Source organism: Temnothorax nylanderi, unplaced genomic scaffold (assembly GCF_030848795.1).
Source record: "Temnothorax nylanderi isolate EJ_2023f unplaced genomic scaffold, tnyl_v1.0 TNYL_tig0159_pilon, whole genome shotgun sequence".
In the NCBI taxonomy this organism is placed as follows: Eukaryota; Metazoa; Arthropoda; class Insecta; order Hymenoptera; family Formicidae; genus Temnothorax; species Temnothorax nylanderi.
In genome coordinates, this window is record NW_027249221.1 from 141,820 (window position 1) to 155,608 (window position 13,789).

The window sequence follows — 13,789 nt, forward strand, 5'->3', positions numbered from 1 at the left end:
GCATTATAATATAAAAATATTGTATATGTACGTCAATATATTTTGCACAAACTTCGCTGTAATAAAAAAAGGCGAGAAATATAAATTATATCAAATGTCTATTAATTTACAGAAGTCATCTCATTAAAAGTAAGAAGAAAAAATAAAACAAAGCACTCTCATATCTTCCTCGCGATACGATCAACTGAAGTTCCGTGCGGAAAACTAAATTCCGGGATCGTAAACTCTAATGTTAACCGTCGTATTAGAAAGGAAAACTATATGCGCCCAGCACGTGCACCGATCGCACGCTATCCGTGAAAGTCTAGACCTCGGTTCGCACGAGTCTGTTGAAGAATCACTCTAGGTGATCTGTACCCGGGGCGCTTTCCAGCCGATGACTTGCGCGACGTGACGTTTACTCCGCGGTAACGGATATTCAGTACCGTACGTAACAACATCCACATGGCACCGGCTGTAACCGAGCGTGTCCTTCGACAGCGGCATTCACTGATGGTAACCGATATAAGGTGCTACTCAGGGCCGTAGAGAGTCCTAGTTTTATTATGCCGACGAAGGCTGGACCATGCGATCAAAGTCGGCAAATCCACGATAGTGAATCGTCCTACGTATTTATTTATAAATTAACGAATATTTGATGTAATTGATTGCGTGTTGTTCTTATTACGATAAAATATATCTGCTGTATATCGTAGTATACTTGCCGACAAAGAGAGACTCATAATTTACTTTAAAAAAAAATAAAATTCTCAATTTTATTTTGCTCACTACTAACACATGCAAACGCCTATATAACTTCTCTGGGATGTCTTTCTTTCTCTTATTAGCCGCTTTAATTTAGGTAAAGCATCACGCCGCCCAACACGCCGACTTAATTAAAAGAGTTAATTAAAAGTTTAATGATGCATTTTGCTAGCCTGGGACGTGCGTTTTGCACGGTCATACGCGAGAACACAATCCTGTGTTACGCTACCGAATGCCTATCAGCCATATACTAGATCGCGGGCAAATTCGTTGGAACGCGCGGGCGTTAAAAGCCGCGCAAACTCCTTTCACCATACCACCGGATCAACGGAGCATGCTACAGACGGATCGCTGCGTCTAACCGGTCGAATGACCACTCTCAAATGTGATTCACGACTAAACTCGACCGACTGGTCCCGCTCGCTACTTGAAATTGGATCCACTAGCGAGCAAGAACCAAGTTGTAGCGGATAAATTGAACATTGTACATTGTACATGAAGTAAAGCGAATAATATCGAGATCGTGTATATTTAATTGATATAATAAGAAGAAATGAGAGACTATTGAAAAGATACGGTTTCACCATAAAGCAATAACTCTGCAGAAAATATCGCTTTATCATATCGCATATAATTACTCTTTTTTTCATATACAATTTCTAAACTTGTTTTAGAAATAATATAACATTTTTATATTTTTTGATACATATACTTTTGATACAAAAGATTCACATCACATTATATTTATATTTCTAATTATAGTTACATATAATTATAATTATATATAATTGTAATTACAAATGTGAATGTAATGTGATATAAACATCCTTCAAGATGTGCACACAACATAGTACTGATCACAAATATAATACTGATACATTGTGTGCAGATCTGTCGTTATTAAAAAGAAAAAATTACTTTACTTCGCAATAATACTCACATTTTCGCAAGTCAACATCCTGTTAAAAAGACAGGGCAAAAGAAAGGACAAGTTAATGATAGCGTGACGTGATACACGTGAATACGTTGAACTCCGGACTATTTTTCAGACTCGGAATTCGGCACAAAATTAAAGGCTGTGGGAGAAAGGATTACTTACCAGACGTGACGTGGTGTTTGACGCATACCTATCTGTTTCTGCAAGCGTGAGGTCATTCGCACGTTGAACTTAATCCGCTAAGCTGTAGAATTTACCGACTTTGCGTGCGCGTTTTTTGTATATTACGATTAAATTAAATATGAATGTATAAGTTTTCTGCTCTTACGTATCAGTATAATTAGATATCATTTATGTGCACTAATTCGTTGCAAAAATTAACTCGCTGTTAAATTCTTAAGTGACACCGCTCTTTGTAACTTTATATAAATCAATAGAATGAATTAATCCTGTTACTATCGAACCTCGTTAAAACTTTTATAAATCAATGAATAATAACGTGAACAACTATTTTTTTTAGATAATTTTAAATTCTGAATTTATTATTAGATAAACGTCAACTGGAATATAACGCATATTTCTTGTAATTGCAAATATATATTTTTTGCTTATATTTATCGATTACACAATTATTACACGAATTGGATAATCTAATGTCACGAATTAATATTGCCTTCAATGTCAAATAATATTTAGAGCAGAATAAACCGAAAATTCTGCAATGTTATGTCATATTACATCAATAGATTAAATATTTTTATCACAGCACTTTCTGAACAATAAAATTTGAGGAATAATATGCACATGCTTCAGAAGTTGTCACAATAAAATATAATTTAAAAGATGCAACGATTTTAAACTACTTACTTATCATTTCGAATATAACAATATTTTCCATGCATCAATATAATTGCACGAATACGATAATACTCACACGTTATAGTAAGATAGCATTATAATCCGCGAAGGAATTATATGAACAACTAGAGGGAAGCAAAGCTAGGTCTGTTTACGGTTCGGTAATACCGAGACTGACGCGGTAAAATTGATCCGTTTTACGATTTCGCGCCATTCTGGATTGTCGTTTGTAATTATGACGTCGATAATAAAGTAAAGCTCATGTGAAAACGGCAGACAATTTATATGCCATATATATGTTAGTAATATACCGTTCTCTTCATGCTACATTTCGAAAGTCTTTCTTTCTAATTTAACATCGGTCTCACTATCTTTAACAGTCAACGAATAACTTAATTGAGCATGGACAGTTTCTCTCTTCCTAATCTTTGTTCGATCGAATCATGTCGCTGAACATTAGGTAAAAGATGATTATTGCTACATCAGAGCGTTTCACCAATTGCGAAATAAGCTCTGTCTATAACCGCATTAATTAATGCATTTAGGAAGATATAATACCAATTAAAACTGTAACTAGCGATTTTAATTGCGTGATATAATTATAATATCTTTTCAGAATATCAACGTAAAAAGTTAATGAATCAATTTAAAAATACATACATCGCTTGTTTTATTTATAAGTCTTATTATAAATAAATTTAAAAGGAAAGAGACTTGGAAAGTATATAATTTCAAATGAATTTATAAAAAATAAATTAAATCTATTATGCGTTAAATAAATTAATTTTTTTAAATTAAATATGTCCATAATCTCTAAAATTTTTATAATTTTTGGAAGAGAAATGATTTTAATTTCAGTCTGTAGATTAAGAATTTTACTCTGATGTAACAATACCAAATCATTGCATCTGTAGTGACATGAATGTAACATCACTCACCACCGCGATGACATCCTATCTCCGATGACAGACTGCTTACATCTTTGGCTGCATCTATTAACAATTTGTGATTATTAATTAGTAATTATTTTTCTCACAGTTCTCACAGTTCTACGACAGAATATATATAATCAATCAATACAATATATATGGTCTTCTATTAATATTTTAAGTATTTTTTAAATTTCGTTATGTCTTCATTATTTAAAATTTTGCGCCAGTAATAGCAATCTTAATTCTAGTATTCGTTTATCAAGTTATGTAAGAGTGCAACAAAAATAATAACTCGATCAAAATACACGAATGATGTCAAATTAACGTTAATTAACGTTAATAAATACATTACTCAGCATACAAATATAACAAATTTACTCACCAGCTGTTGCCACGTTGCTAGTCCCTTCTGCCAGCCCCTTTGTCGACGACGAATTCATCCAGACTTCACAAAGCACTCACTCGCAACAATTTAACTTTCCAAGATTTGATCACGATTATATATATTATTAACGCCCGATACTTGATTCGGCACTCCCGATGCGATTTTTGTATTCATATACATATACATATACGATACTCAATTAGATTCTCGCGACGTTTAATTATTTGCAAAATTCCTTTTTAGTAATATTGCGCGAAATGCTGTAAGTAAGTGTCGATATTACGGTACGAATAATATTACAGTTGAACAAAATTTATTAGCAAAATTGTACTGTTGATTCAATATATCGCATTTGTACATAATACTACGTATTATCGTTCTTGAATTTTTCTCAGCGTTCCCGACACTACAAGCTCATTTTTATGCAATATTTATTTTTACTTATTAAGGATCATAATTTATGATGCAATGAGAATCGCAGCAGAAGACTGTCGTGATCATTACGATATACTATTTCAAGAACTCATGCGTATAATCATCTTGCAAACATAACAATCAAGAAATTAACTATAATTAGTTCGCAATTTTTATCTGCAGAATAATTACGAACAGTGATCGCGGCTAAGCGAAAAATAATCGCGCTCACTGTCAATTGCTACTCCATTTTTCCGGTATGCACATTATCTTACAAATATAATAATCAAGATTTGCTGCAGTTAGGTACTTCGCGTTTTTTATCTACAGAATAACTACGAATAGTAATCGCGGCTAAGCGAAAAATTATCGCGATTGCTATCAATTGCTACTCCAGTTTTCCAATAAATTCATGCACATTATCTTACAAACACAACAGTGTCAGTATTAATTATCGTTTCGCGTTTTTAATCCAGAGGATAACAAAAAAAGCAGTGATCGCGGCTCTTGCAGAATATATCGCGATCACTTTTCAGCGACAATTATTATCGCTGAATTAACTCGCGCATATAACTCAAACGTAATATAATGATCACGACATTAACAAATATTTCGCGTTTTTAATCTACGACAATTAATCCGACGATCCGACAACTGCAAGTAGTGATTGCGGCTAATGTAAAAAATAATCGTCAATTATTATGCATATCAATTAAATAAATAATAGTAAATAATAAATACCACTGATTACACCCTACGCACATAAATGCCGTTAATTCATTGCATATATATATATACATACGTAAACTCTACAGATTCCAATTGACTTATAATCAATTTAGAAAATTCCGAGGAAAATTCGTCACGCAAGCATTGCTACGACTGCGACTGCGCGGGATTTACGCGGGATTCGAAGGAACTGTCCGTACTAAACGACAAACTGCACCTACGCATAAATTGGCGCCCGACACTTTTCCCAACATTCCCGATAGAAAAGTACCGCGCGCTTATCTCCGTGCGATATTTATTCCCAATAATTCAGGATCTCGACTCGTATGACGAGACAATAACCACAACTACTCCGTACCGTAATATGATTGTGAGCGTATAGCGCACACTTACTCACGGCATTCACTCAACCACGGCGATCGGCCGGCTGATCTCCCGCCTTCTCGACAATTATCGCCTTCTCACCGGCTCACGATGCTCGATCGCGACGAAATCCGCGCCGCGGGCGTCCCGACGCCGCAGATTATTCAAAAGCACGAAGGGTCTCAATTACCGACCGTGTTGCGTCACTCAGTCACTGTGCTCCGAGCTCCGAATCCGCGATTCCGGCCCGGCCGTCCGGCGGGCCTCGCTATTATCTTATCTACTAAGCGAGTCAAATATGGCTGCCGTCAACGGAGTCAAGCGAGTGCCGTTTCTGTTAAACGCGATATATCGGGTGACGTCGAACGTGACGAGACAACGAACGTGCGTATCGAGAATCCTAATCAAAAATGTACGTATCGTAATCGCACGTATCGTAACGCGAGAATATCGCACAACAAATACAGTTATTAATTATCAACCGATGCCGAAATATTTATAGATAATTAATCTGTTACGCCTTACGCCTCGTACCTTATGCCTCTACTCGGAACGAATCCTATCTTGGCTATAGCGCGGGTGAGAAACACGGGCGACTCGGACTAATTCTTGCGACAGGCGGAACGATACTTACAATCAGCGAAAAACTATCTCGGAAAAGTACAAGATCGCTGCGCGGGGAAGGGAAGCTCTCGGAACGTCGTGGCGTCGCGTTGGCCGGCGAGCATCTGAGCCGGTGAGCCGTTACGTTTGTGCCGTCTGAAGTAGCGCGCGAAGATAGCGTGAACATAGCCGCCAATCCGTTTGAACACGGGCATCACGGGAGCGTCGCGGCCGTCGCGAGGCGTCACCGACCAGTTCCTACGACAGGCGGAGCGATACTCGGCGGAAAACTATTTCGGAAAAGCACAAGATCGCTGCGCAGGGAAGAATTAAAAGGTCTCGGAACGTCACGTCGGCCGGCGAGCACGGTGAGTCGCTTCGTTTATCGCCTAGAAGTATTGCGCGAAGACAGCACGAGCGTAACCGTCGATCCATTTGCACACAGGAATCACGGGAGCATTGTGAGACCTGCGAGGCGTCGCACCGAGCAGCTCCTGCGACAGGCGGAGCGATACTCGGCGAAAAACTATTTTGGAAAAGCGCGAAGCCGCGGCGGGGCCGCGGGGGAGGGGAGCCCTCGCCGACGAGTCGCTTTGTTTACAACTCGAGCCGGCCGGCGAGCGCAAAAACATCGCTGCGCAGGGAAGAATTAAAAGGTCTCGGAACGTCACGTCGGCCAGCGAGCACGGTGAGTCGCTTCGTTTATCGCCTAGACGTAGTGCGCGAAGACAGCGCGAGCATAACCGTCGATCCATTTGCACACAGGAATCACGGGAGCATTGCGAGACCTGCGAGGCGTCGCACCGACCAGCTCCTGCGACAGGCGGAGCGATACTCGACACTCGACGTCCAGGACGTCCTCGGCGAAAAACTATTTTGGTCAAGCGCGAGGCAGTGGCGGGGGAGGGGAGCCCTCGCCGGCGAGCCGCTTTGTTTACTACTCGAGCCGGCCGGCGAGCGCGAACAGACGAGGCGTTTATATATCAGCGATAATAGTAAGCTCCGAAACATTACCGTGGAAACAGATAGCGGAGAAGCGTGTTTCTCCGAGAAATGAGAAGGAGCGAAGCGGTTCGGAACTCGTCGCGTTCTTTTCGTTACCGAAGAGATTCAGATACATTCTCCGCGATCGAAAGTAAATTGCCACAACTACCGTTTTATAAATATGCATTACAGTATTCCGTGTGGGACGATTACGTACTGTCGTGACAATTTTTATTTATTCCTGCATAATTATTTTCTGCATACTCTCGAGTAATATCGATGTTTAACGCTTGCTTTTTTAAACGATCTGTAATTTATATCAGAATTTAGGATAGAAGTCTATTTATTATTTAATATAATCTATTGTATAATACGCAAATTTTTTGTTTGAAGAATATACACGGAATAAAGTGTATATCGGAATATACACATATATAAAATATGTATAAAAAAACACTTGTAATCAAAATACATGACATAAAATTATAAGTAGAATTCTATCCTGAAATGTGTCGCGATTTTTAAAATTATTTAACGTATGTAAAATACGCTGTTCGAAATTCTTGATTATTGCGGTCAATTGTAATACTTTTGAAAGATGAGAAATTCTTTTGCGCAACAAGCAATACGAATATTTAATATTTAATAAAATATTCACATATAAAGGAGTGGGCTAATAAAGAACTTTACGCGGTAGATGGTGCGCAAATTATTTTTCTTTGTTGAGTGTAATTTATTTCGTATGTTTTGTTTCTAGTTTTGGACCATCCTCAAAAAGATCGAAACATACAAACTAAATTATACCCGAGAAAGAACAATTTGCCATCTACCGCTGAGCTATTAATTAGCTTGCTCTTCTTGTACGTGTTTTTCATTATCGAAGCCTCTTACTTTATAATTAATAAAATAAATGTTTAAAACCTCTCTACTTGAGATAATTCGTATCAGAACTCAATGTAGAACTTTATTCATAATTTCATCTGTAATACAGAACATAAAAAAATTAGAATATACATATATGTAAAGTATATGTATATTGAAATACATGCATATATATTAAGATATACGGTATCTAAAATTGAGAAATCTAATAAAACAGAATTCTATCTTAAATCTGATGAAAATTATGGATCGTCTAAAATGGATTTAATATAAATTTTACGTTTATATTTTATCAATGCATCTTTGTTATGCAATACACATACACGCACGCGTATATATGTAATATGAAAATATATATAAATCTAGATTTAATACTTCATAATACAGAAAATACTTAGCAAAACTTCTATTTAGATATGCAATATAAATATAATATTGTAATTTAATGTTTATAGATATAAATAACTGTGAAGCAATGATGATACAACGGCAGTATAGGAGCGACCCAACGCAACGGTGGTATTACGGTGGCGATCCAATATTACGAACGGCAACGATTGGTGAGTGAAATTATATTTATTATATTTGACAAGCTTCCGCTGTTTTATTAGTCATATAATTACATTTTGAGAGATATTATTCACACGAAATTGTTTTAAGATTGAAAAGAAATCTTTATATTCTTATATAAAAGGGCATTATATCTGCACTGGAAACCTTTTCTATAATATATACATATAAATTTACAGCATTATTAGGGCAATTAAACATTCGATTACATGATATTCAGATATTCACGGTCAATTAAATATTTGTATAATAATTCTACTGTGCAATCCTTGTGCAACGCTCTGTTTCGTTTTCTTCTTGGCCTCCTCCTTGGGCGGCCAGATACATACATTTACGAAAGAAATTGCGGATACTTTCACTCCTGGGCACTTTATCCAAAGCTGTACCGCGCCGGTCCCACCGTTAGACTTCTCTTTTCATCCAGCCATGTTAATTATCGCGCGAATCTAATGAGCCATTTTCGCGCGAACGTCATTTACTTCTCACACCCATCTCGGTGGACAGAAATATTATTAATGCCTTCTTTAGATGTATAAATCGCTTTTTCTACTATCTACCACCCCGGTCGTGATGGTATCTTACGTGTCACATTAGATGTATTTACGAGCACGCCTTTATCTTTTTTGCGCGTGCTATAATTTAATTACATCAACAAAAACATATATATTCTTAACAAGCAAGTTGATTAATTGTTGATAAATACAAAAAGGATTAACGTTATCGCATTGGGTAATTTGTCCAAATAATGTTATCTATATTAAAAAAGTATACATATATTCTGAAAAATATATATATGTATATCTAATATATTAGAAAATATATAAATAGAAAAACGCAGAATATAATTTTTACGACACAATTATATAGTTAAAAGTTTTGCGAATTTACGAATTATTTTTTAGCAGAACTATTAACGGTTGTCTTGCTCATTTAAATAATTAATTAAAATGTCTTAACTGAAAAACATTGTATTAAAGTTGATAAAGATAACTGAACGAATTACACACACGTCGATATATTAATCATATATACAAGTTGTACTAGTTATACCTACACGTTTAAATTTACTAAAATGACTTGAATACTTTTATTTTGTGCCGTTTTGCATAGAGAAATCGGCTCTGATATTAATTATAATATTAAAACACTGATCAGAATGCATGCATGCATTAACATGAGACGGGAGACTTTTTTACCTTTATCATGCAAGTTTCTGTTGTCATATATATTTTATGTGACAACATATAATTAATCGGTATGCATGCAATTTACGTTGTTTTTCTCGAATTTTATTTTACAAATACTTAACCTACGTAAAATCTTATAATAAAGCAATTGGCAAATCAATAAATTTAAGACACGTTATAGTAATCGATAATGTAAAGATATGCAAGAGAAATCTTGCGTAAATCTTTCAACCTGCGCTTTTATGTGGTCAAGGACCACATTCATTATGCATTTAATTAATTACTTAAGAAATACTATCTAAACTTATACTAATCGATTGCATAGTGATACGAATAATGTATAAAATTGCAAAACATTTCTTCCACAAGTTCATGTTTTAAAACCGTGTTTATACAATTTTTTCTTTTAAGAACTTAATCGAGCGATCCTATCTAAAAATGTATAAAAAAATATATGTATATAATGGTACAATGTATTTAAAAAAAATTTAAATGAAATCGCAGACAAGTAAATATCTTTATAAGATAAAATCTATAGAATGATAAGCTATTTGTGCTTTTGGTTTAGCAAATTAAAACCGTTAGATAATTTTATCATAGACTACTAGATAGGATAGGACACATGCTGCGCATAGAATCAAGCTAGCGTGAAGTTATAATAATGGGATCTATTACGCGATGATAAATTGTCGTCTTTTTCCGGCAAGCTTACAAACGTTTTAAAGTTACATCAACGTTCTTGATCAATCAGAATCAGGTAGATCACGTAGCAAGATTAATGGATCTCGTACGCCAGCTGTTGAATGGTTTCGAACCATGAAACGGCACGACGGCCGGGAAAATATATTGTACATGATTACGTATAAAACCAGCGAACATAGTTACTACCGTGTGAAAATTGCCATTAAAAATATCACTTTGACATGCTCTTTATTTCTTTACATCTTTACAACATAACGGATATATGGTTTTCTTAAGTAAATGCGAATTCCTGTTCCGAATTCCATTTTAATTTTTGAAGAGAAGGGAGAAGAAAAACGGCGTGGACATGTATGCTTAAATGTGTGCCTCAACAATTAAAGCAACGAAAGTTTATAATGACTCAGTTTCACCTATAATGTTAACAGTCAAAGAAATGCTTTAATAAAAAAGCAAGTGCTACTAGTATTGCAAAAATTTACGACTAAAAAAGGAAACAAAATCTTACGTGAATTGTTCTTTAAATAGATAATTTATGGTAATTAAATTATGAAAATTTTACTTAAAAATCTAAATATTTCTGGTAAAATATAGGTATGTTGCTAGCTTTAATAGATCTACAAAACATTCAACTCATAATAATTTAAGTAATTTTCAATAATTGTTGCATGTATGTCCGACAAAACATATAGTAAGAGTTAGTACATAAGTTCAGACAATTATTATATTTACGTCATGTTACGTTGACTATACAAACTCTCCAAAGACACAAAAAATATCCGTGTGGTTATAATTTCTCTTACGAGAATATCCGCGTTGAAATCAGTACATGTGCACGATGCGATATAGTTAATTTCCGCGAGCACTTCGCGTCTCAATATTATTGTATTACAATTTTATTAAGTGCCCCAGGTAGCAAGCACTCGTCATTTTGACGTCAAATGACGTCAAAAGACGTCAAAATGACAGACTTTTGACGTCAATTGACGTCAAAATGACGAGTCTTGCTACCTGGGGCGACTAAAAATTATGGATCAGATAAACTAATTATCAATGCAACACGGTCATTGTTGCGTTACTGATCTATACGGGAATTCATATTTAGCGCAATGTTTATATGTTATTTTGTGTCATCCAACTTTCTCTCTCGTTATTTCAAATGGACTCGGCGACTCCAAAAGTGGCCGTAGCGAAAAGGTAACATGCACTTTCGAACAGCAAACAGCGGCGCAATAAACAGGACTTTAATTTCCTGCTTGCTGCTTAACAATTTCATTTCTATCGTTTGCCGAATGGACGAATCAAAGGCTGCGCGGCCAATCCGCTGCATTGATCAGAGATAGAATTATTATTTGTTCCCGACAAATTCACATTAACGGTGGGGCGTTATTTCCTACCGGTATCTGATTATTCGTCCGCGGCAATTCCTTTCATTCCGATAGATACCGGATAAATACGCGGCAGTGTATCCGCAAGGAGGCAACGTTAATAAACGCGATCCATTTTTAGTGCGCATTAACGTCAGTTGCATTATGGTTCGGCAGCCGCACGCTGAACTTTCTCCGTGGTTACACGCATGGCTCTATAATAGCATAAGATATCCACGTTGCTGCTCTATAAGCGAATATTGGCGAGACCCCACGCATTAATATCGTACGTGCTGTTACGCAAATAGCTTATGTGGAACATCTCTTAAGACATTCGCGCATATTTTGACGAAAACTTATCCACGCTATCTTGGCAGAAGAAAGCAAAAATACTCGAAGTTATATTCTTATAAATATTAGAAACGAGATATCTAGAACAAATATAAATAACATAAAAATGTGGAAACAAGTTTTGTACGCATATCTGTTTCTTTTGAATTACAATTTTCTAGTTCAATATAAATTTTGAAATTAAAAAGGAAAAAAAATAGTGATAAAATTAGAAAATGCACAAATAAACAAAGGTTAAATATTTAAGATAAATTTTAATTTTAAATAAGATATGTGTTCACGTTCAGGAGATAATAATTTCCGGAATAATATTCGACTTGCTCTTCCGCACAAACTCTATAGCGAGTATACTTGCTATTCTGTAATTAAGGAACTTTCCCGAGGATGTTTAAATCTACTTAAAAGGCAGCTTCCCATGCTCGAAATCTCGTTTATAACGTGTAATTTTCGGTATGAATATTATATCCCGTTTCACTGCCAAAAATAGTCCTGTTATACACACCGAAAATGTTTCCAAAGGGATTTAATTAGCCGAGCTGTGTGTTGATTGATCTTTTCCAGTGAACCAAGGGGTTAATGCGTTCATAAACTGACACAATAACGCTTTTACAAGCTACATTCCGTACGCATGTAGCAATAATTAGATCCATAATTTGCATTAAACGAAGTAAGACCATTCAGTGTTCTCATACATCTCGTTTAAAATTGACTTTATAGTAAAAATTGCAACATTGCGTTATAAAAAAGAAATAACGCAGAAAGATTATAAAACAAGATCTTGTGACTGTCTTTCAAGCACGGTTCTACTTGCGGAAATGCGTGTTGAAAACGAAAAAATTTGCCGCTACGAATTATTCATTAGATATTCGCTCGATGGTTAATGAGAGTTTTATGAAACGTTACTTGCACACGACGCTACTTTGACTATGTAATTGTTTTAATAGCGTACATCACAAACGTATACACGCGCATTTAATTCCAGCCAAATATGATAATATGACATACGCTTTTTTATAAATTTATTATCAATCAATTTTTCATGTTATTGAAATGTATATGGACAACTTTTATTGTCATGGAAACGTATTACGCCGTTGTGTATACGAAACGTGAAGTGTTGAAAGCTTGAGTTTTGCACATCAACGGCAAGGTAATAGAAATTATTACCATCTTGATTGTAATTAGGAGCGGCGGCGTGGATTCCATTGCATTAGATCGATTAGCGAAAAGATAACGCGGCATATCGCGCCTTTATCATCGCAAATGGAGAATTGATCGTATGGCGCGAATATGTGTGCCTCGATTCCGTATTAATCAACGACGCGCAGCAGTCGCGCAACCATAAAGGCGTCGACAGCAGCCTCTGTGCTCAACCTGGAAAATTGCGGCAGCTTTTATCGCGTAGTTTCTCCGTTGCGTCACGCGCGATTCGTCCCACGCATCGGCGCATAATTAAAATGTTGCACGCTGCGGGATCCACGCTTTGCCTACCTTCGCATGAGCCGCACCGGGGACCATCTAATTGGAAACGAATTAATTTAATCGTGGAATCCGTTACGAGAGATCAACCCTACTATCGGAGCCATATCGTCTCGACAGTATGTACGTGCATATATCTATCGCGTGCAATGCACGTATCTTGTTCATTGTGCATTGTGTTGCGAGAAACGGTATCGATAGTAATCGCCGAGAGAGAATAACTATCTCTGTTAACTGCGGGAAGTGAATTATCATTATGCCATGTGATAATAGTGCCTTCCTTATTTATTTAAATGCAATACTTG